We start from the raw sequence: 22,062 nt of genomic DNA on the forward strand, positions 1-22,062 counted from the left end.
GTGAGGAAACTGAGGTTGAGAGTAGTTAAAAGGTTGCAGTTAGAATCACACTTCTAATAAGTATCTTTGGCAGGATTTAACCCAAGTATTTCTGAATTTAACTGTCTCTCCTTCCTTCCCTCCCTCTTTCTCCCCCTCCCTATTTTTCTTTCCCCATCCCACTTCTCTTCTCTTTCCTTTCTCTCCATCTGTCTTTACCCTCCCTCTTTCTGCCTTCCTTTTCCTTCTCATCTTCCTCACTCCCTCCCCTTTATCTCCTCTTTCTCTCTTCCCTCTCCTCCTCTCATTATATCTTCTGTCTCCTCTCCCACCTCCTCTTCTTCCCTCTCCCTCTCATATATTCCTGCGCACACACACACTCACACACACACACACACACACACACACACACACACATACATACACACACATTTATCTGGCAACTAAAAGGACCTCATCTCCATAAGAGCTTTACCCACAGTCTCTACTTGGATGGTTTCATTCAGTTTTACTTACTGTTTCTGGTGTTTTCTTTCTTTCTTTCTTTTGCTTTTGGGGCTTGAGGAACTAAACAAGAAATAGCTAATTAATCGGAAGATGTTTCATGCTTACAAAACAATTGAATCACAAAACATGAAAATGCTTAAGGATGTCTGGATGGATGGGCCCTTGGTCTCTGACACATTACTCAAGATCAGTAGCTTTGTCACCATTATTGGACCTTATATATAGACATTTAATATAGGTTTGTTGAGCAGAATTAAAAAGCAGTCATGGTCTAAGACCAAGAAGGGACAGTAGAAGGGATTCCTGTTCAGACATGGGTTGGATCCCATGACCTCTGTCATCTCTTCCAATTCAGAGATTCTGTGATTCTGATTTTGTTAAAAGTCTCTTGTCCCACTCCTTATGTCTGCCAGAATGTTCAGCCTGAAATGGCAACCCAAGGACACTGGTAGAAGATAGAATCCCAGGATCTTAGAAATTACTCAGTCCAACTTCCTCATCTTACAGATAGTAGATGAGAGGAGGGAAGCGTTTTGTTCAAGATCCTATAGCTAGTAGTTAAGCTGGAATTTGTATCCAAGTCCTCCAATCCAAACCCTTTATACACTAGACAGTAATGTCTCCTGGTTTGAGGAGATCCCAAAGGCCTTCCTTTGGAAAGGTTTGCTTCTGAATGGCTTTGGCTAACCTATAAGTACAGGCAATCCCCCTGCCCCCAGTTTATAGAATCCTCAGAGCTTTAATTTGAAAGGGACCTCAGGAGCCATTTAGTTCAACTCATGGATTAATGAAAATCTCTAAAACCTTCCTGATAAGTGACAAGTCTCCAGTGAGGAGGAACAACTAGAAATATTGAAACATAGAATCTTCAAGTTAGAAGAGACCTTAGAATCTACTGAGTCTAATGACACACTCAGCCACAATACCTGATATAGCATCTTTTAGAAAATCTTTAGCTTGTTTTTGCCCCTTAAGATCTAGAATGTGGAAGAAACCTTTTTCTCTGGAAGTAGCCCACTCCATTTTTTAATAAAGAGCTATTCTGTGGCACATAGATAAATTTGCCTAGTCCCGACTGGCCTCCATTTTTCATGGTTCTCTCAGGGTGAAGTAAATCAAGCAGAACAAGCCCTCTTCCACATTGCACTTGCTCAGTGACAATTGTCTGGCTTCCCCTAAGATTTCCCTTCTCCAGGTTAAACACTTCTATTTTCTTCAGAGGGTGAGAACTTGGAGAACTCCTCCATCTTGGTCATTCTCTGTACATTCTCTGACTTGTCAGCATCCTTCCCTAGAAGTAAATGCAGTACACCAGGTGGTATCTGATTATGGCAGGGTACAGAGGGGCTGTCCCCACCCTAGTCCTGGACACTGTCTCCCAATGCAGACTGAACTCATTCACTTTCTCAGCTGACATTTTACTGCTGATTCATAACGATCTTGCAAAGCCACTAACTGCCCTTTCCCCAGATCTTTAAATTTCCTAGGAATGCTTCCCTCCATCTTGCCCTTTTGATGCTGACTTTTAAAAACCCAATTAGAAGATCATATTCCTGACAATTCAATTTTCATTTTATTAGATTTCACCAAATATTCTAGCCTGTCAAGATCTTTTTGAACCCTGATTCCATCATCTATTGTGTTAGCCATTCCGCTTAGCTGTTTGTCATCTGAAAATATGACAAGGATACTGATCACATCCTTTTCTGAGTAATCACTAAAAATGTTAGACTACATGGATCCCTGGGCACTCCACGGTACACCTCTTTCCAAGTTAACAAAGAACCATCAATGGCTACTTCCCAGGTTAAGCCATTCAAGAAGATCAAAGTCCACCTGACTACTCTATCATCCACCCCACATCTTCTCCCCTTTCTTATAAGAATAACATGGGAGATTCTGCCAAATTATTTACGCTGTTCAGTTGTGTCTTAGTCACTGGGCCCCATTTGGGGTTTTCTCGGCAAAGATACTGGAGTGATTTGCCATTTCCTTCTCCAGCTTATTGTACAGATAAGAAAACTGAGGCAAACAGGGTGAAGTGACTTGCTCAGAGTCACACAGTTAGTCTGTGTCTGAGGTTGGATTTGAAATCAGGTCCTCTTGACTCCAAGCCTTGTGCTCTATCCACTGCCCCACGTAGCTGCCCCCTTTGTCAGATTCTAGCCCTTTAGTAACACCCCATCCCACCTTGAGAGGCAGTCTCACCAAAGTTGTTTCACAAAATGGTCATGAATATACTCTAACCAAACCTTACTACAAGACTAAAAAAGCCCCACTGGCTGTAATACTGTGTATCCCACCATTCTTTGATTATGCACCTACAGAACTAACCACCTCAATCTCCTCCTTTCCTCAAAATCCCCATGATCACAGAACTGACTGTGGATGTTAGGCCAGGGCTGTCTGGGAACAGAATGAGTCTGAGACTTCTATCTCCATTTCTCTTCTAGAGGAAGATCTTTGATTTTTCTTCTCCTTTTGCTCTGGAGTACCAGAAGATGCTAGGATGTGGAGTTGGGAGAAATCTCTAAGACGGCCCAATCCATTTCCTTCATTTTGCAGAAAAGGAAACTGAGGCAGGAGAGAGAAATGCCCCAGAGAATTAGAAGCAGATCCAGAGTTGGAACTCAAGTCTTGCACTCTCAATCTGATGCTTCTTGACAAATCCAGAAAAGCATCTTCCATGGATTTTGGACTTACTGTTACTGTTGCTGTTACATTAAGGGTCTGAGAGAAAGAGCAGGGCTCTTTGTCTTTTGGTTCTGTCCTCGCTGCCTTGCAGGGATGAAGTCATAGACTATAGACCCTAGAGTTCGAAGGGGTCTTGGACATGATCTAGTCTGACCTTCTCTTTTTACAGTTGAGGAAACTGAGTCAGGGACAAGTTAAGTGATTTGCCCAAGGTCACACAGCAATTAAGTGGAGGAGATGGGATTTGAACTCCAGACTCATGACACCAAGTCCCCGGCTTGAGGGTAATGAAGGCGGGGTGGGACTGGGCATATCCGCTGAAAGATCTGGGGAGCGGGGAAGAGTAATAGAGGGAAAAAGCAAAGTCAAACCAAAACCCCTTTAGCAAAGGCCAAGTTATTTCAAGCATCACTGCACACAGGAGTAGGGACTAGTACAGAGTTAATGTGGCTGGAGGCAGATGGTGGCCCAGGAGGTGAGGGAAAATGCAATGGAATCCCAAGGGAAATCTCTGCAGGAAAGACTGAGTTTAAGGGTGGCAGGGTTATAGGATGGTGCCAGGCTTTCAGCATCTCTGTACTGATCATTCACAAAGGGGAAGTGGGGGGCTGGGGAAAACCAATAAGAAACAACCACTATCTGAGGAATCAATAACCTGGGTTACAGAGCTGTGCCTGCCACCGGGGAATGCAGTTCCCTTTTTCAAAATGGGGGTGGGGTAGCTTAAACCTCACAGTCCATAAGGACAGTACATGCTCCAAAGCCTCTCCAGTTCTGACATTGAGTTCTAAGCTCCCTCCCTGCTCTGAATTCCCTGTTCTGAGGCCCCTCCCAGCCCTGACATCCCCTGCTCTGACATCCCTCCCAGCTCTGACATTCCTTGTTCTAAGGTTCTTACCAGCTTTGACATCCTATATCCCAAGGTTCCTTTGAGCTCTTGAATTCCATTTTCCAATGACATCTCATCTATGAAATTATGCTCTATGATCTCTCTCAGCACTGACCTTCTGTCTTCTAATTTTCCTTCCAGTTGCATTCCCTGTTCCAAGGCCCCTCCCAGTCCTGACATTGTAAAATTCTGACCATTTTTCATCCCTAAACAGCAGCTGGAATTCTTTTTTGAATGGGATGAGGGGTGGGATAGCAATAGGAGTGAAAGAGAACATTTGGGCAAATGAATCTTGAGGAAGATAGGAGAGGAGGGAATGAAATCAATCCTGACACTGAGGAGGGATTCCCCAGTGCCCTGATTAGTGGATCAGAGGTGACTGGGAGTGGAGTCAAGCCTCCATGGGCACAGAGATCTCCTCCCTTGAGCCCTAAGCATCCTCTGTCTCACAGCCCCCTGAACAACCAGACTCAAAAAAGAGCTGTGTTTGAGCTGAGAATTTTCTGATTTTTTTACCCTGTTAACCTTTGAATAATTCTAAATTTCTGTAAGAAACACTGATGAGGGAGGTTGTACACTCTTATGCCAAATTAAATGATTGTCCCGTATTCTCTTACTGAGACTCCTGACTCTCAGGATGTTTTCCTCCTTGGAATAACTAGGGAGAGAGAAATGAAATTGGAAAACTGAGGAGCAGTTATAAGGACTGTCCACTCTGATGTGTCCCACTACTCTCAAAATAAGAAGATGGCTTATTCATATGGGGCTGGCTGTTAGATAAGAATGATGGCAAATGGGGAAGGTAGAGAATTCACAATGGAAAAGGTAGACATCATGTTGTTGTTAAGTCATTTTTCAGTCAAGTTCAACTTTCTGTGACCCAATGTGGGGTCTTCTTGGCAAAGATCCTGGAGTGGTTTGCCATTTCCTTCTCAAGCTCATTTTATAGATGAGGAAACTGAGACAAACAGGGTGAAGTGACTTGCCCAGGGTCACACAGCTAGTCTGAAGTCAGATTTGAACTCAGGAAGATGATTCCAGACTTGGTGTTCTATGCACCATAGCACCACCCAGTTGCCCTTTGTGAATAATTATGATGGTGATGATGACTCACATTTCTACAGCACCTTAAGCATGGAGAGGCATTGTGGCCTGGCCAATAGCTGGCCTTGGGATCATTCAAGTCTTGTCTCCAACTCATTGACCTTGTGACTCTGGGCAACTCATAACTTCTTGATACTCCAGGCAGTTCTCTGATTATAAGTTGTGAGACTGGGCTGAAGGATTTTCTCATCTAGAGGATTACTTATACCAATGACATCAAAGATTCAGTTCATATCCTTAAGGGTTAGAAGCCTTATCTCCTCTGACATTGTCCCCACCCTGGTACAGACCCTCATCACCTCACTTCTAGGTTATTGTAATAGCTTCTGGTATCTGTCTCTGCCTCTCTTTGCCCCACTCCATCTTCCACTCAGCTACCAAAGTGATCATCTAAAAATTCAGATCTGACCATGTCACCCACCCTTCCCTTATCCCCACTCAAAGACTCTGATGGGTCCCTATTGCTTCCAGCACGAAATACAAAGTCCTCTGTTTGCTACTTAAAGACCTTCCTAACCTGGTCCCATCTTGCCTTTGCAAATCTTCTCATACTTTCCTTTCCTCCACTTATTCTATTATCTAGCAACACTGGCCTCCTTGCTGTCCTTGGCACACAACCAATCATCTACCACCTCCATGTCTTTGCACAGTGGCTTTCCCTCATGGCTGGAATATTCTCCCTCCTCATTCCACCTCTTAACTTCCCTGGCTTCTTTTAACACTCAGCTCAAATCCCGTTTTCTTCAAGAAGCCTTTCTTGGGTCTCTTCCTTCAATCCCCATTCCTTCCCTCTGGATTGAATGCCATTTACACTGCATATATCTGTGTGAACCCATTTCCCACCTTTCCCTCATCGAACTGTGAACTCCTTGAGGACAAGGAGTACTTGTGGCCTTTTTTGGCATCCCCAATGCTTAGTTCAGGCAAATAGTAGGTGCTTAACAAATGGTTTTTGACTGATTCACAACAATCCTGTGGGTTAGTGTTATCACCCCTATTTTAGAGCTCTGAAAAATGATTACCCAAGGCCATGTAGCAAATAGATCTGGGATCCCAACCCAGCTCTCTCCTGATTCCAAGCACCACTATGCCAGGGCACCTATGTTTAATTATGAGAATGATGAAGAGAGAGGAAAATGACCCTAGCCACAATGGTGCCTTGTAAATCCTAGTGGAGCTGGCTTCCTGGATAAGTAGCCACAGATCACTCTAGGTTAATCCTCATCTCACCTCCTTTTCAACATGGTGGAGAGAGAAATGTAAGCTCTCCCCATCCAGTAGGATGCGAGGTCCTTGAGGGTAGGAACCACTTAATTTTTTTTTGACATTTTATTGTCAGTGCCTATTAATGTATTTGGCATACAATAGGCACTTTATAAATGTTTGCTTAACTGAATTGAAGTTCATCTAAATTCTTGTTGAATTGATAAGAGATGGATTGATGGAAGGAGAAGGCCAACAGTGGACCATTGGGCCCATGGAACCTAAGTTCATAGATTAAGAACTGGAAAGAACCTCTGAGGACATGTTGTCCAACCCTCCTCATTTTACAGTTGAGGAAGCAAAGTCCTAATCAAGGAGAGTGTTTTGCCCAAAGTCATCCAGGTAGTAAGTTGGAAAGCCAATATTTGAACCCAGTGTAGTGTCCAGTTTGACCCATAGAGAAAGCCCTATTTACCATTATAGCCCAGGGAAGTGTTTGGGACATGTTTAGGGAGATAAGGTGTGTGAGTGTGTGTGTGTGTGTGTGTGTGTGTGTATGTGTATATGTGTGTGTGTGTGTGTGCGCACAGTATCTGGATGCGCCAGGTAGGGTCAGTCTTAGTGTCTCAAACCAGGCTTGTCTCAGAAGGAAAGGAGGCCAGTCCTTCATAGACCTTGTGCTCCAAGAAGTGAAAATAACCCTCTACAACTAGGACTCATTTCATCTCATTTACTTAAATTCCTGCAAGTGTCTGCCTGCTGGAGGTGGAGGGGTAGGGGGTGGGGGGTGGAGCGTGTGTCTGGAGATTGCCAGTCCATGTGTTTCAGGTGCTATTGTGATCACATCAGCTGAAAATCCCACTCATCCCAGATGCTCCTCATCTATCATTAGACAAGCTCGAGACTTAGTGCTCCCTCTGCCACAGGCTGCAGAGACCAGCCCTGACAGGAGGGGTAGAGGGGTAGGGGGCCAGCTTGGCCCTCCTAGACTTGAACTCCAAGAGTAGCAGAAGGTTTGACTTCAGCTCTTCACTCCTACATCTTTAAGTCTAAAGGAGAAGAGGATGCCCTTCAGGTGGGGCTGTAACAAATTAAATCTGATTATCAGTGCCCTAGCTTCTCATGGGCGGGCCTGGCATTCTGCTAGGAACCCTCTGGTGCCCAGGCCAAGGTTTATCAAGTGGAAAAACAAACATCCTGATGACGCAAGGTTTCCAAGGAGAGGTATTGGGCAGAGACTGTGTCTGAGTGATACTGAATATTTGGAATGTGGGAAGGAGTGGAGAGAGGCAGTCCCTGGCTCATCTTCCAATCAGAATCACAACAGCATGGATTCTGAGCTGATAGAGGCTATTGAGCCCAACAGCCTAATTTTACACACAAGGAACCTGAGATCTGGAAAGTTGGGGGCTTGTCCATTGTCAAACACCTAGGAAATGTCAGAGGCAGGATCAAAAAACGCGCTTTCCTGACTCCAAATCCTGTGCCCTACCCGTTATGCAATGCAATCTCTGGAGCTGCAAGGGATCTAAGAGGTCAGCCACTTAACAGATGAAGAAACTGAGGTCCAGAGAGGGAAAGCATCTTGCCCCAAATCATTTGAGCAGTAAGTACCAGAGACAGAAAACAAATCCTGAGTCTGATGCCCCAGCTACGCTACCAGGCTGCCTGATAGAATCACAGAATGTCAAGGGTGGAAGGGACCATGAGATCATCAATTTCAACTATTTCCCCCTTCATTTTCCCCCCTGCTCATTCCTCCCTCATGAAAAAGTGAGGCACAAAATGATTTATCCAAGTTCATGCAATTGAATCCCACCCTACAGTTATTCTGAGCCCCAGGGGAGCCATTGGTGATATTTAGCATTACAGCATATCAAGCATTAAAGGAGCAGGAAAAACTTCACCAGATTCTTACCTATGTCTTCTCTTTTTGGAGAAAGACCTGTGGAAAACAAACAAAAAACCACAATGGCATCTGGTCCTCCATTCCTTGAGAGGGAAGCATACATATATTTCTAGTATTTCACAGCATCTTAGAGAACTTCTATCCTTCCCCCTCCCCCTCCCGTTCTCCATTCCCTGTCCAGGTTAAGACACTATGTAATTTAATGAAGAACCCCAGGCAGAATTTAGCAGTTCACCCAAACTCCATAACCCTCAGGATATAGATTAGCTGGGTTAGCTTTGCCCTTGCTGGGAATAAGGTTAGCAATATCTGAAATTTCTCCATCTCTTAAAAGATTTTCAAGACATAATTTCTACATCTCTTAAAGGTTCTCAAGACATTTTGAATACATTCTCTCTCTCTCTCTCTCTCTCTCTCTCTCTCTCTCTCTCTCTCTCTCTCTCTCTCTCTCTCTCTCTCTCTCTCTCCCTTTCTATCTTCCCCCTTCCCCCTTTTTCTCTTTCTTTCTCACAACCAAGTTATTTAGGTACTGCTCTAATTCTGATATGTCAGATCACTAAAAAGGAAACTGAGGTTCACAAGGCTTTCCAATACCACAGGCAGGATTTGAACCCCGTTTCTCTGGTCTCTTTCCATCATTCATTGCTAAATACCTAGAAATTTAAAATGGCTATTAGATTCAGTTCTGCACTAGTGATACACATCGGAGCACATTTTGTATGCACACTGGTGGATAGGTTAAAGGTACATTTTGGAAGGATCATGAATAAGCCCAAACTAGATTTGATCTATGTGACCTTCTGCAAATCACCACCCTTTCTGGGTCTCAGTTTCCTTATCTGAAGAATGAGGTTCTTTGACTTGATGACCTCCAAGATCTCTTCTGGCTCTAAAAGTTGTGATGCTATAGGATGAGAGAAGGGAGAAACATCCTGGAATAGTGGAAAGAGCTTTGACCTCATCATCCAAGGATCCAGGTTCAAATTCTACCTTTGCCTCTTGCTGCCTGTATGACCTTGGGCAAGCTACTGTGCCTTGTTGAACTTCAATTTCTTCATCTTTAAAATTGGGTCATGGAACTTGATGACCCCTGAGGTCTCCTTCTGGATCTAGATTTGTTATCCTATAGTCATATTATCCTGGCCATCATAACACTGGATAGCTCCCAAGCATGGAGTACACTACCATTTGCAAAGTACTTTCCAATCATTGTCTCATTCAAGATAGCACAGTACCTGATACATAGGAGGCTCAATAAATACCTATGAATTGAATTTAAAGAGGGGGGTATGATGATAAACATGCTGGCCTTTAAAGGTTCATCTTACTCTCCCTCTCTCCTCCTGACTGCTGCCATCTCCAGAGATGCTGCTCAACATCTCTATGCCTCATTTCACAGTGCCTGAAATTTCACCATCAGGCATTCATCCATTCATTAAAAAACCAAAACAAAAAACAATCTCCAAGCAAACCCAAAACAAAAGAGGAGAGCTGACTAAAGCCCAAACAGGAACACCTTTGGAGTCAGGACTCCAACAAGGACAGCTCTCTCTTTAACATGATTGTGACCAAGTGCTGGGGATAGCTCTGCATTGGATCCTTGGATGGGGTTCCAAACTCACTTGTTGGTTGGTTTCTAAGGGTTCTAAGGGCCCTTCTTGGATTGTCTATTAAGGAGAGGGTTCAGAGGAAGTGAACCAGGATGGTGAAGAGCCTTGGGTCCATGCCCTATGAGGACTGGTTTGAGGAGCTAGGAATGTTCAGCCTGGGGAAGAGAACACAGGGCTACTTATATGGAACTATTGAAAGAACTGTGATGTGGAGGAGGAGGGAGCAAAAATAGTCACAAAAATCCAGTTCAGGCTGGATATCAGGAAAAACTGCCAGTCAATTAGAGCTGTGTCGAAATAGGATCATATACTTGACACGTATTTGGTTTCCCTTCTTGAAGGTTTTCAGGCATAAGCAGAATGACTAGCTTACTGGGTATGTTATCGTGATGATTTGTGTGTTGGTTAGGCTGAATGGCTGCCAATGTCCCTTTCAAATCTCAAGTTCTGTGAAGAAAGCCTCTGTTCTCCACCCCTTCATGACAAACTAGCTTCATTGCCTTTTTTGATAAAGTTATGCAACTGTAAGATAAAGGGAACTGTGTCAATATCGCTTACTTACATTTTAATGAATTACTTGGCCTCATGGAATTCTTGGGAATAAGAGGGAGAGATGTGGGCTAAATGATAAGTGGATTTGTAATTGGCTGAATGAATGGACCCTCAACATAGTCACTGATGATTTGATGTCACCTTCGGGGAAGGGCTTCATTGGGGTAGTCCAAGGGCCTAGCCTTGTGCTATTGAGTGTCTTTATCAACGACTTAGATAAAAGTGTAGATGACATGGTTATCAAACTAGCAGATGGCATAAAATTGAGAGGACTGTCTCACACACTGGATGGAACAGTCCTGATGGGGGAAGAAAAGACTTCAATGGACAGTACATTAGGATGAAACTAGTAAGATGAAATAAAATGAGGATAAATGTAAAGTTTTCTAGCCAAGTTCAAACAATCAATTTCACAAGTGCAAGACAGTAGAGGTTAGATGCTCTCTCAGGATCTGAGATTTCTGATAGAATGAATCAAGAGCCCCTCAGTATGATGACCCCTCAAAAGCTGATCCAACCTTAGATAAGTTACATTAGGAGAGGGAGAGTATCCAGGATAAGGAAGGGAATGTAAATTCATTGAGGGCAAGAATCATCTCTTTTTTTCCCCCATATGTGTATCCCCAATATCTAACAGTGCCTGGCACACAGTAGATGCTTGGGAAATGCTTGATTGTTGATGGACCAATAGACTATTCTATTGTGTTCTGCCTTGATCTGACTCCATCTGAAATACTGTGTGTTTGGATCACAGGGAAGGCACTGACCAGCTGGAGAGTATCCAGAGGAGAGGACCAGAGAGATGAAAGACCTTGAGATGCACTGGTGGAATTTAATGATTAGGTAGATTTAGACCCACTGTAATCAATGATCCATATTGACCTGGGAAAGTTATTGTCCTTATTTGGGGTCAATTTCCTCCATTGTTAAATGAGGGGATTAGATTAGATCGTTTAAAAGCCTCCTTTTTACTTTAAAGTCTGTGATCTACTTATGGTATGGACACCTAAATGATCACTCTCTTCTGAGCTCCTAAAGACTTAAAATCACAAACACTTAAAACTGAAAGGGTACTGGAAGAGGAAACCAGCTCGGAAATATATGACCTGCCCAAGGTCACATATGTAGGCTGTCAGTAGAGAAACAAGTGGATGGTGAACAGCAAATTCACAAAACCATCTCTTCTGTTTTCCAAACCATGTGTAACTCAGCACTTGGATGCTTCTGGCCAATCATACTTGTGACTCAGCACCGAAAAACTCCTGAGGTGAAGAAGCACCCACTTGTGCACTGAATAGGAAGAGCTCAAGGCAGATTGGTCAACCTTGAAAATGAAAATGACCTTGCCCCTGACTCTTTTCTCTTTTCTTTCTGGCTTCTGGGTAAAACAGGATCATTTCAAACCTTTTCTATTGGGGGAGTGGGGCAAGGGTCAGCCCACTCTACCTGCCCACCCTGACGTCCATATGACCATGAGAACATGGCAGCTAAAGCGCATGTCTTTCCCAGGTGAGCTTGATCCTGGGTTTGAGGCAACCTCTCCTGTATTGGATCTTCCATTAATATAGGTGCCCAAATGGCAATCTTGGCTATAAAATCTGAGATTACTGTGTGTGTTGGACAAGTTCAGGCTCTTGGATTAATTACTTGGACCTTACTAGCAGCTGGGAGAAGAATCTCCAACAAAGGGGAAGGGGAGGAAGTGAGAAGTTTAGATAGTGCCTACTATGTGCCCAGTACTATGCTAAGTCCTTACAAACATCATCTCATTTGACACAAGCTGACCACTCTCAGGACTATAAACTCAACCCCTGAGCCGGCTTTTGAGAATACATAGGCTATGAGAAGATCAGTGCAGAGCTGAGGTGAAATGTGGAATCCTGTTTAGTAGTACCATAGACTTTTTAATATTCTGATGTGCTGATTCAAACACTTGGCAGATTGCAATAGTAATTATAATATTGGGTTATTGATTGTTTAACTCTTGTTTATGTGAGTGTGAGTGTTTTGTGTGTTTTAAAATTTCCTTTGTGGGTAGGAAACAAATAGCTGTCCCATACCTGACTCATGTTGTGAATTGAGTTCCTTTCTACTCTCCTTTTTGGGAGATTCTAGACATAAACGTTTTAGAAAAGACAGGCACTGGCACCTTTGTTATTAATGAGTAATTCTCTTTCGTGCCCAGATCTTTGTGACCCTATTTGGAGTTTTCTTGGCAAAGATACTATGCTATGTTGTTGCTGAGTCATTTCAGTCATGTCCAACTTCCTGTGACCCCATGTTGAGGTTTTCTGGGCAAAGATACTAGAGTGGTTTCCTATTTCCTCCTCCCACTGATAGTGACAGATGAGCAAACTGAGGCAAACAGGATTAAGTGACTTGCCCAGGTTTTCACAGCTAGTAAGTGTCTGAGGCCAGATATAAATATCTCTCTTGATCCTGACAACAACCCTAGGAGGAAGGCGCTATTATTGTCTCTATTTTTACAAATGAGTAAACAGAGGTCAGATATCTTGCCTGGGGTCTCACAGTTAGAAAATGTTAGAGGCCAGATTTGAAGTAGGTCTTCCTAACTCCAGTTCTAGCACTCATTTCACTACCACAAGAAAGCTGATACTTTTTTACTCACAACTCCCTACAATTTTTTCAGACTTTTTAGTGAAATTTTACTTATTAAAGAGAAATTTTAAAAAATGAACAAAAATGATTGTCCCAACTCTTCTGACCTTTAAATTTCATATAAACCCAACAAAGAAATCCATTACTTCAGGCACTTGGAAAATCCAGGCCCAGAAATGTCCCATGCTTAGGAGGTGATAACTGAGGGGGAAAGCAGTGCCTGGGTCACTCTAATCAGGCCTAAGTGAAAACACTAGCAGGTATCTTGGGGACTCGCCGGGAGTTTTATGTACTTGATAGGCTGCAGGAAGGGGAGAAAAGAAAGGTCAGACAAGGTCATCTGCAGCTGCTCACTCAGCAGGTTCCCATGGATTCAACACTAGAACTGACAGAATCCTTCCAGAAACCATCTGGTCCAGCCCCCTTGTGTTACAGGTGAGAAACTGAGGCAAACAGAATAAGTAACTTGCCCAAGATCACACAGTTGGTAAATGTCTGTGGCAGAATCTGAACCCAATACTTGCTGACTCCATATCTGGTGATTTATCTACCCCACGTTGCCTCTTGGTTTCCAAAACCCCCTAGTTTACTGTTCTTTCTCCAGTCCCCCTACCCCCACCACCTCCACGGAGCTGTTGACATTCAGTCACATTATTTTCTCAGGATCCAGACATGACCTTGGTCATGGAAAAGTAGAGACTTTTTTGTCAATCTCTTCATCTGTCCTCCAAGACCTGGGAAAGGACTATCCCACAATACTCTGCTCACCTAATTCAAACATAGATTATTAGTAACATCCGGTCTGAGTTACCAGTGACAATAATAATCTGGTACCTTAAGCTTTGCAAAGCATTTTGTACACATTATTTGCCTTGATCCTCACAATAACCCTGGGAGGTAGCGATAATTATCATCCTCATTTTGTAGAGAAGAAAGCTGAGGTTCACAACCAGAGAAGTTTTGACTTCCTCAGGTTCCTATAGCTAGGCAGTGCCTAAGGGAGGATTTGAACCAGTTTCCTCATTTCCAAGTCCAGCGCTCTATCCATTGTGCCATCTAGCTGCTTGCAGTGGCAGAGATGGGTTGATGGCTCCTCACTCTACTTCTGGTGACCCAGGGTACACATTTCTAAGATGGCAGGGCAGGATCAAGAGTAGGACTGGAGCCATGGAAGGAAATTGACAGGCACAAATCCTGACCATGCTCTTGTCAACAACATGTTCTAATCCACTGGAAGCTAAATTTACCAAGAAGGGAGGCATTTCCTACTCCCCTGACCTCCTGGGAAGGAAGGACAACTCAAGGTCAATTCCCCGCCTTTCCTTTTCTTAATTATATCCCTTTGATCTTTTCCCACACTAAATAAACCCCTTTCCTTCCCTGCCAGGTTTCCACCTTTTAAATATTTGCTTTGCTTGTTATCTTCTCTTTCCTCAGTTGTCACTTAGCTGAGATGTGTTTATTTTCCATCTTTAATCTTTCTGCCTAAATCAGTTCCTTCCCCGCCCTTCATCTTTCAGGCTGCTTTTGACCAAAACAGCAGTTTTTATTTCTGGAACCAATCCACTCCTTCTCCCATCCCCAATCCCAGGTGTTTTCATGATGACTCCTTGAGGTTGAATTTTTCCAGGTGGGGAAATGGTTTTGGAAAATTGGTCAGGAATTAGAATCTCAGAAAATCCCTGGACCTGGGAGGCAGAGCCTTGTGGGTCAGCGTTGTGCGCCAGAGGGATCCAGAGTCCAGTGGACTGATACCCGAGTCCCTGACATTCCATTAAGTCTTACATACATCTTTTTGGATGCCGATGTCCTCTAAAGCACATCTCAGGGGCTATCTGCCACCCAAGCAAGGTCTTCCCTGATCCCCCCATGTATCAATTCACATTCCCTTTTACAATTACTTTGTAGGAATATTTTGTATTTACTATCCCCATCAATAGTGTCCTGTCTTTCAGGACAGATACCATTTCATTTGGGCTCCTGTATTACCAGGGCTTTGCTCACAGTAGACTTTTTTTTTCATTTCTTAGCGCCTGATACTAATGGATGCTTATTTAATTAATATTTATTATTTACTTGACTGATCTGATGACACCTTCCTCCCCTTTCCCCTAGCAGTATATGACCTCCTGGAGGGCGTCTTGTGAACCTAGAACAGTGTCTGGCTCCATGACACCTGGCAGGTGCCCCCAAAATGCTCCATGGATTGAAGGTGCTCCCCATCAGGAAGAATAGGTTGTATGTAGAATTGGGTGTGCGTATATATACAAAATATAGCGTATATATAATATTCTATACAAAATTTAGTATATATAAAACATAGTGTGTATAACATATATTATAGTACATAAATAGCATACAGTATGTACATATATAATGCACAAGTGTATAGAATTGTAATATTTGCCGAGGGATGCCAACATGACCCCTGGTCTCCCATTCTCCTCTCTTCCAGCCATTCAAACTTATGCTTCCAGGAATGAGGGAGAATACCTGTTTCTCTTGCGCTTCTTAGAATTTTTCTTCTTCTTCTTTTTTACTGGAGATGGACTGTAGGAAGGGGACCTGCCAAGGGAAAGGAATACAGCTTAAAAAGGGACTTGTGGGAGAGGGGCTTGGAAAATGAAAATTAACAGCTCACATTAGGTCTAATGCTCCGGAGCATACAAACCGCTTTTCCCACAACAACCCCGTAAGGTAATTGGTAACACAGTTTTTTTTTTAATTTAAAAAAATTGATACATTTTGTTTAGTCTTTCCCTGCATTTCCAAATATCTTCCTCACCCTTTCCCAGAGAAGAATTTTCTATAATAAAGAAGAAAAAAAAGAGGAAGGGTTCTTCACCTGTATAATGCATATCACAGAACTTGCCTTCTCCATGAATGGGGAAGGGGTTGGAAGGAGGGAGAAAATTTGGAATTCAAAATTAAAATATGAATGTTAAAAAAATTTATTCAGAGGATAGTGTACCTGCCCTGGAATCAAGAAGACTGAGTTCAAATCTGACCTCAGACGCTTACTAGCTTTGTGACTCTGGGCAAGTCACTTAACCATAACTGCCTCTCAAAAGAAAAGAAACATTTTAAAAATAAGAGATAAGGAGAAAAAGCAACCCAGTTAAATTAAATTGCACAGCAGCAGAGTCTGACAGGATGGGCAACAGTCCACATCCATAGCCCCCTACTCAAGAACAAAGCAAATAGTATTATCTTATTTTACAGATGAGGAAATCGAGGCACAGGGAGAGGATGTGACTTAACTGCAGTTACCCCACCACCTCCCAGGAAACTTCAGCACTGGGACCTGAACTCAGGGATTCAGATTCCAAGTCCAGCTCTTTTTCTGTCTCAGGTTGGATGCTGGGAAGATGTTTGAAGCAGAGCCCCACTCCTGAAAGAGGTTGGGGGTGGGGGATGGAGCGCTTCAAGGACTACAGCTCAGGGGAGCCACCAGCCTCTAGCCCAGGTGGGATTGATGAGGTGGGAGGGGAAGGAGGAATGATTTCTCACCAAGGGATTCTGGGAGATGATGGCACTATCACAGGTGAGGTCGGCAGAGCAGAAGGAACAATTGAGTGGGCAAGGGGCGGGGGAGGGAGGACCCCTCCACTTGTCTCCCTGTGGAGCCTGGTTTTTCTGGATGCGCTCTGCTCTCTTCTCTCGCCAATGTTCAATTGAACGTATCGAACAGCAGAGGATCACTTTTCTGCCGTCCTCAAGCTGCATGAATGTTCTAATGATTGCTTTTTAACTTAATGTGGTCCTAAGTGGGCTGAGTTTGTCCATACTGCTTACATCATGACAACACTCGGAAGCCTGCACTTCTAAACATTTCATCTTTGCCTGCCTCTAGTCAGCTTATGAAAATGGGAGAGAAGATCAGGTTCCTGGGAGCCTTGCCTCCTGCATGGTCAGGAGGGTAGCGGGGTGGGGTTGAGAATACATGGGACCTGGGAGGGGCCTCAGAACAGGGAATGTTGGAGCTGGGAGGGGCCTTAGAACAAGGGATGTCAGCTGGGAGGGACCTTAGAATAGTGGATGTCAGGGCTGGCATTTGGGGCGGTGGCTTGGAGTGAGACCTTAGAGATGATTCTATCCAAATTGAGGTACAGAGAAGTGACTTGTTCAGGTACTAACCACACCAGGCTTTGTCCTCTTGACTAGAGTTTCCTTCAATATGACCAAAGTTGCTAACAGAGAGATGATATGGAACCTTCCCAACAGGCGTCAGAGGAAAGCACCAGGCCACTAGTCTTTCCTCCTTCCTCTCCTCACCCCACCCCAAGCAGGCGCCTCTGGTAAAACTCCCCTTCCTGCCTAAAAGCAACAAATATACGTTATGTGCTGACTTTGTGCTAGGTGCTATACTGGGTGCTTAGGAGGAGAGACAAGAGGAAGGTAAAATAGTCCTTGCCCTCCAGGTGCTTGTATTCCCAGAATATATGCATGGGCTGTGGCTCAAGGCCCTTCGCAGTCACTGCTACACAACTCATCAACCCCACTGTGAATGATCACTGACCTCCAGGATGTGTGGCCATGGTCCAAGGGGCCTACACGCCCTACCTGGGGCTCTTCTGAGGACAGCCCTGCAGAATTTGTGGCCTATACTCAAGGGCTCCTCCCAACCCATTTAACAGGCATTCAGTAAACATTGTGTTCTTGTGTTGGAGATAAAAAGACAAAATGAAATGTTTCTTAACCACAGCAAGCTGACCATCCACCCTGTCCACTGGTCCCAACTTAGTTCCCTTTTCTGGCTATATCTGAAGGCCCTCCACCCCCAGCCCAATCATCCACCAGGCACTTTTCCAGGTGGCTTATATAGCATAAGAAAGACACCTCCTCTGATTTGTCTGGTCTGGAATTCCCTTTTACAGTCCAAGTCCCTAAAAATTTAGATTAGATCTATTGCCCAGGGCTGACCAACAGCAAAATGATAAAGATTGTTCTCCCTATCTAATGGGCTGGGATCTTTCTGGCAATAACAGGTCCCTCCAATAGCCCAGGTGTTTGTTCCAATGAGGCTTTTTTTCTAGGTGATTAAATGCTTTCTAAAAATTGTTCAGAAGCTGGCATTCCAGCATGCCTCAAGGCTTGGAAGTCAGTTTAACATCCAGGGAATTAAAAAAAAAACCCACTGCTCTTAGCATCAGAAGACTTGGGTTTGGACTACTATTCTCTACACACACACACACACACACACACACACACACACTCACACACACACACTCACACATGCATATACATGAAATTTTAAGAGGCAAAGGTAAGGTGAGAATGCCTTCTAGACATGGGGAACATTCTGTACAAAGGCATGGAGGTGGGAGATGAGTCCCCACTTTGACTATAGAGTTCCATTGTTAGTGGGAGCCCAAGGCTGACCCGTGCACAGACTTCCTATCTCCTGGTGCTTTGAATTGTGGCAAGTCTTCCCTGTCTATTTCTGACCTTCGCCCCTATTCTTTGTGTGTAAAGTAGGGGCGAGTGGGATCATCTGCTGGAGAGAAGCTCATGTACCAGGTTGTTAGGGCAATCCACCTCCAGCTGAAAACCCACGGGAACGCGGAGCATTCTGGGGTTGCTCTCTGCTGCCGCCTGCAGGCTTCTGTGCGCACTTGTCCTCACATTAGGACCTGAGGCATCTTCTCCTCTAGAGGGTAACAGGATATGCTCACCTCATCTTTTAAGGTCTCTGCTGCTGAAACCCTGTTGTCCTGACTTTCTACCCCACTCTGCTCTGGATGTGATAACATCCTCTATAAGGTAAAGAGTCTCCTTTCCTTCTTTGCATACCCATTTCGTTAGCAAGCCCTGGCAGGGAAGATGTCTAACCAAAGACTGGATGTGCCCTGAGGACGGAGACTGTTCATGTCTATCTTTGCATCTCCAGTCAGGCAAGGAGAATTTATTAAACTTCTTCTATGTGCCAGGCACTGCGCTAGAAGATGCCAAGGAAGGAAAAAAACAAGGAAAAAACCCAAGTCTATAGTCTAATGGGAGAGACAATAAGATCTCTCCCTCTCTCGATATATACCAATATCTGTTTATCAATCTACTAAAGATATCTATCTGTTTGCTAATTTACTATATCTGTCTATGTCTACTAACTTACTACAGCTGTCTATAGTTATATTTGTTTCCATATGTATATTTCTAATCTACTATACCTATCTATATGTTTGCTAATATAGATTTACTTTTACCTATTTGCTAATTTGCTATATATTATATATATGGATTGATCTCTCTGGGTCCATCTTTGCCTCTGATTCTCTGTCTCTCCGCATCTGTCTCTGTGTCTCTTTGTCTGTCTCTTTGTCTGTCTCAGAAGAAAGTTATTAGATTGAGAAGGATTTGGGAGGTTTCTTGTAGAAGCTGAGACTTGAAGGAAGCCAAGAAGGCTCCCCCAGACCTAGCCCAAACCTTGGCAGTGTGAGGTGCTTAATAAGTGCCTGTTAGTAAATGTCATCTGTTTATATGTTCTGTCTCCTGTGAGGCTATAAGCTCTTTGAGGATCAGAATTTTTTTTTTCACTTTTACCTTTCTATTCCCAGACCTTAGAATAGGGCTTGGCACATAGTAGGTTCTTAATAAAAACTTATTGATCGATTCATTGGCTCCCACTTAGAATCCCTTCAGGGCTGTTGAAATGTCCCATCAGCCCCATGCTTTTTCCTGGATAGGGGATACCCTTGAGGCCCTCCAGCATCTGGGTCAGCCCACCTTTTCAGCCCTATCTCAAATCCCAGTGGACCTTAAGCTCCTTGAGAACTGGGACTGTGCTGTTCCTCATCGTATTCTTGGGGACTTCTATTCACATAATAGGACTAAATGAGGGTTTGTACATTGGATCGAATGCCGTCCTCAACAATCACAACCATATTCAATACATCCTCAGCTTTCCTTAATAACTTCTGATGGGATCAATACTTCATCTTGGAATGGCAAAGCTAGAAAAGACCAATCGAGTCAGTGTGGCAAAAAGCAGAGAACCTGGGCTCAAATCCCACCTCACTTACTACTTTTGTTACCTTAGACAAATCACTTAGCCTTCATGACTAGGGTTCTTCATGTATCAAATGAGAGGTCCCTTCTATCTTTAGCTTGGTGGTGATAAGATTATGTGAAATCAGATTTGGGAGTTGGGTTGATGAAGAGTTTGAAGGATTCTGGGGTAGTGGAAAGAGCACTATATGGAGTTATAGGATTTAGGTTCAAATCCTACCTAAATGTCCTTGAACATAACCCTCCACCTCCCAAGATCTCAGTTGCCTTATCTCTAAAATGAGGGGGAAGGGTTGGACTAAATGATTTTCAAGGACCCTTTAAGTTCTAGCTCTAGAAAGCAATTAAAAGCATTTCTAAAGTGCCTACTGTGAGCCGCCACTATGCTAGGATCTTGTGGATAAGGAAAATAGAAGGATGAACGGAAAGAACACTGCATTTGAAGTTGGAAGCCTGGGCTTAACCCTTGGGTCCACCACTGCTACCTGTGTGAGATGTTAGGTGCATCTTGTCCCTTCTCCAAAGCCTCAGTTTGCTCATCTGTAAAATGAGGTGATCAGTGTCATCACATGGCAACACTCCGCAGTGCAGCCAGCACCAGATTAAAATATAATTGAGAAAAATTTAACACAACAAATAAAAACACAATAAAACATAGATAATGGTCATTTGTGATTTTCTAAGTCAACATGCAAAGGGCATCCAGATAAGGCATTATATAGAGCTCCAGACCTGGAGTCAGAAAGACCTGACTTCAAATACAGCCTCAGAAATTTACTAGCTGTATGACCCCCAGCTAGTCACTGAATCCTGTTTGCCTGTTTCCTCATCTGTAAAATGAACTGGAGAAGGAAATGACAAATCACTCCAGTATCTTCCTAAGTGGGGTCATGAAGAGTCAGACATGATTAAAATCCCTGAACAAAACCAAGTCAATATGCAGCTAGCAGGGATATTTAGGTGTGACTTTAGCCCTTTCCTTTTGAATTTGATCTCACTGGGCTGGAGGGCTAAGGCCCTTTCCATCTCTAGGCCATGGACATGAGATGTCCTTTGGAGCTGGGTTGTGCTCTGGTTGACTCTGCACCAAGAAACCTGTCCTTTCAGGAAGTGTTTGAGGGCCTTTAATGACCCAAGCTTGCTTTGGTCAATGTTCCACCCCTGCAACAATCCGGCATGACTCTCTCAATGGAGGTAAATCCAAACATTTATTAAGTTCTCATGTAAGTGGGAGACTTTAGAGAGAGAAGAAATGATGTGCCCTTTGGTCACGCAACAAGTTCACACTCAGTTCCCAAATCCTGGCTTCTTGGACTTGACCTCAGTGTGTGGCTACTCCAGTTTAACACCACATAAGAGAACTAAAATATGTTCCCTCCTTTGGTTCTTCCTCCAAACCAGGAAGACCTCACCTCCTTCTCTTCTTCCGGGCTGATTTCTTCTTTTTTTTCTTGCCCCTGGAGGAAGGTGGTGGCGTGAAGTCCTTGTCTCGGAAAGCACTGCAGAGATAGATACAAAGGATGAGCATTAAGGGAGCTGTAACTAAGGTGGGGCCATAAGGTCTGGTACCAGGGTAGAGATGGTGCTGCAGTACATTGGCTGCTTAGAAATAAAAATGTTTTAAAAATGTTAGAAATTTGCTGTTCAGGTTTGAATTGAACCTGGGAAGCCTGGAAACTCTTCAACTTGTATAGTCTGATTGCAAGTTGCCTGGGGCACTGAAGGGTTAACTGAATTCCAAGAGTCAATATAACCAAATGCATCAGGTTTTGAACCAAGGTCATTCTGACCCTAAGGCCTATCCACTACAGTATACTGCCTCAGCTTTTAATTACTTATTTTGGCCTTCTCTCTCTTCCTCACATACCACACTATGCTTTTGCATTGGTCATCCTGTACGCCTAGAATGAATTCTCTCCTTAAATCCCTCCCCCGCCATGGGGTACCTTTCTTAGTCTAGTGCATGACACATTTTAAGGACTTAATAACTG

The 22,062-nt window shown here is 43.7% G+C and overlaps 1 long non-coding RNA gene across 1 annotated transcript; it reads left to right on the plus strand.

Annotated features, from left to right (window-relative positions):
* The first annotated feature begins 7,475 nt into the window (after positions 1-7,475).
* LOC140499205 (uncharacterized) lies at positions 7,476-16,885 on the plus strand. Its single transcript, XR_011965303.1, has 2 exons — positions 7,476-7,982; positions 16,289-16,885. It is a non-coding gene; the product is annotated as an uncharacterized lncRNA (long non-coding RNA).
* The last annotated feature ends 5,177 nt before the right edge of the window (positions 16,886-22,062 follow it).

This window comes from Notamacropus eugenii, chromosome 4 (genome assembly GCF_028372415.1).
Source record: "Notamacropus eugenii isolate mMacEug1 chromosome 4, mMacEug1.pri_v2, whole genome shotgun sequence".
Lineage (NCBI taxonomy): Eukaryota > Metazoa > Chordata > Mammalia > Diprotodontia > Macropodidae > Notamacropus > Notamacropus eugenii.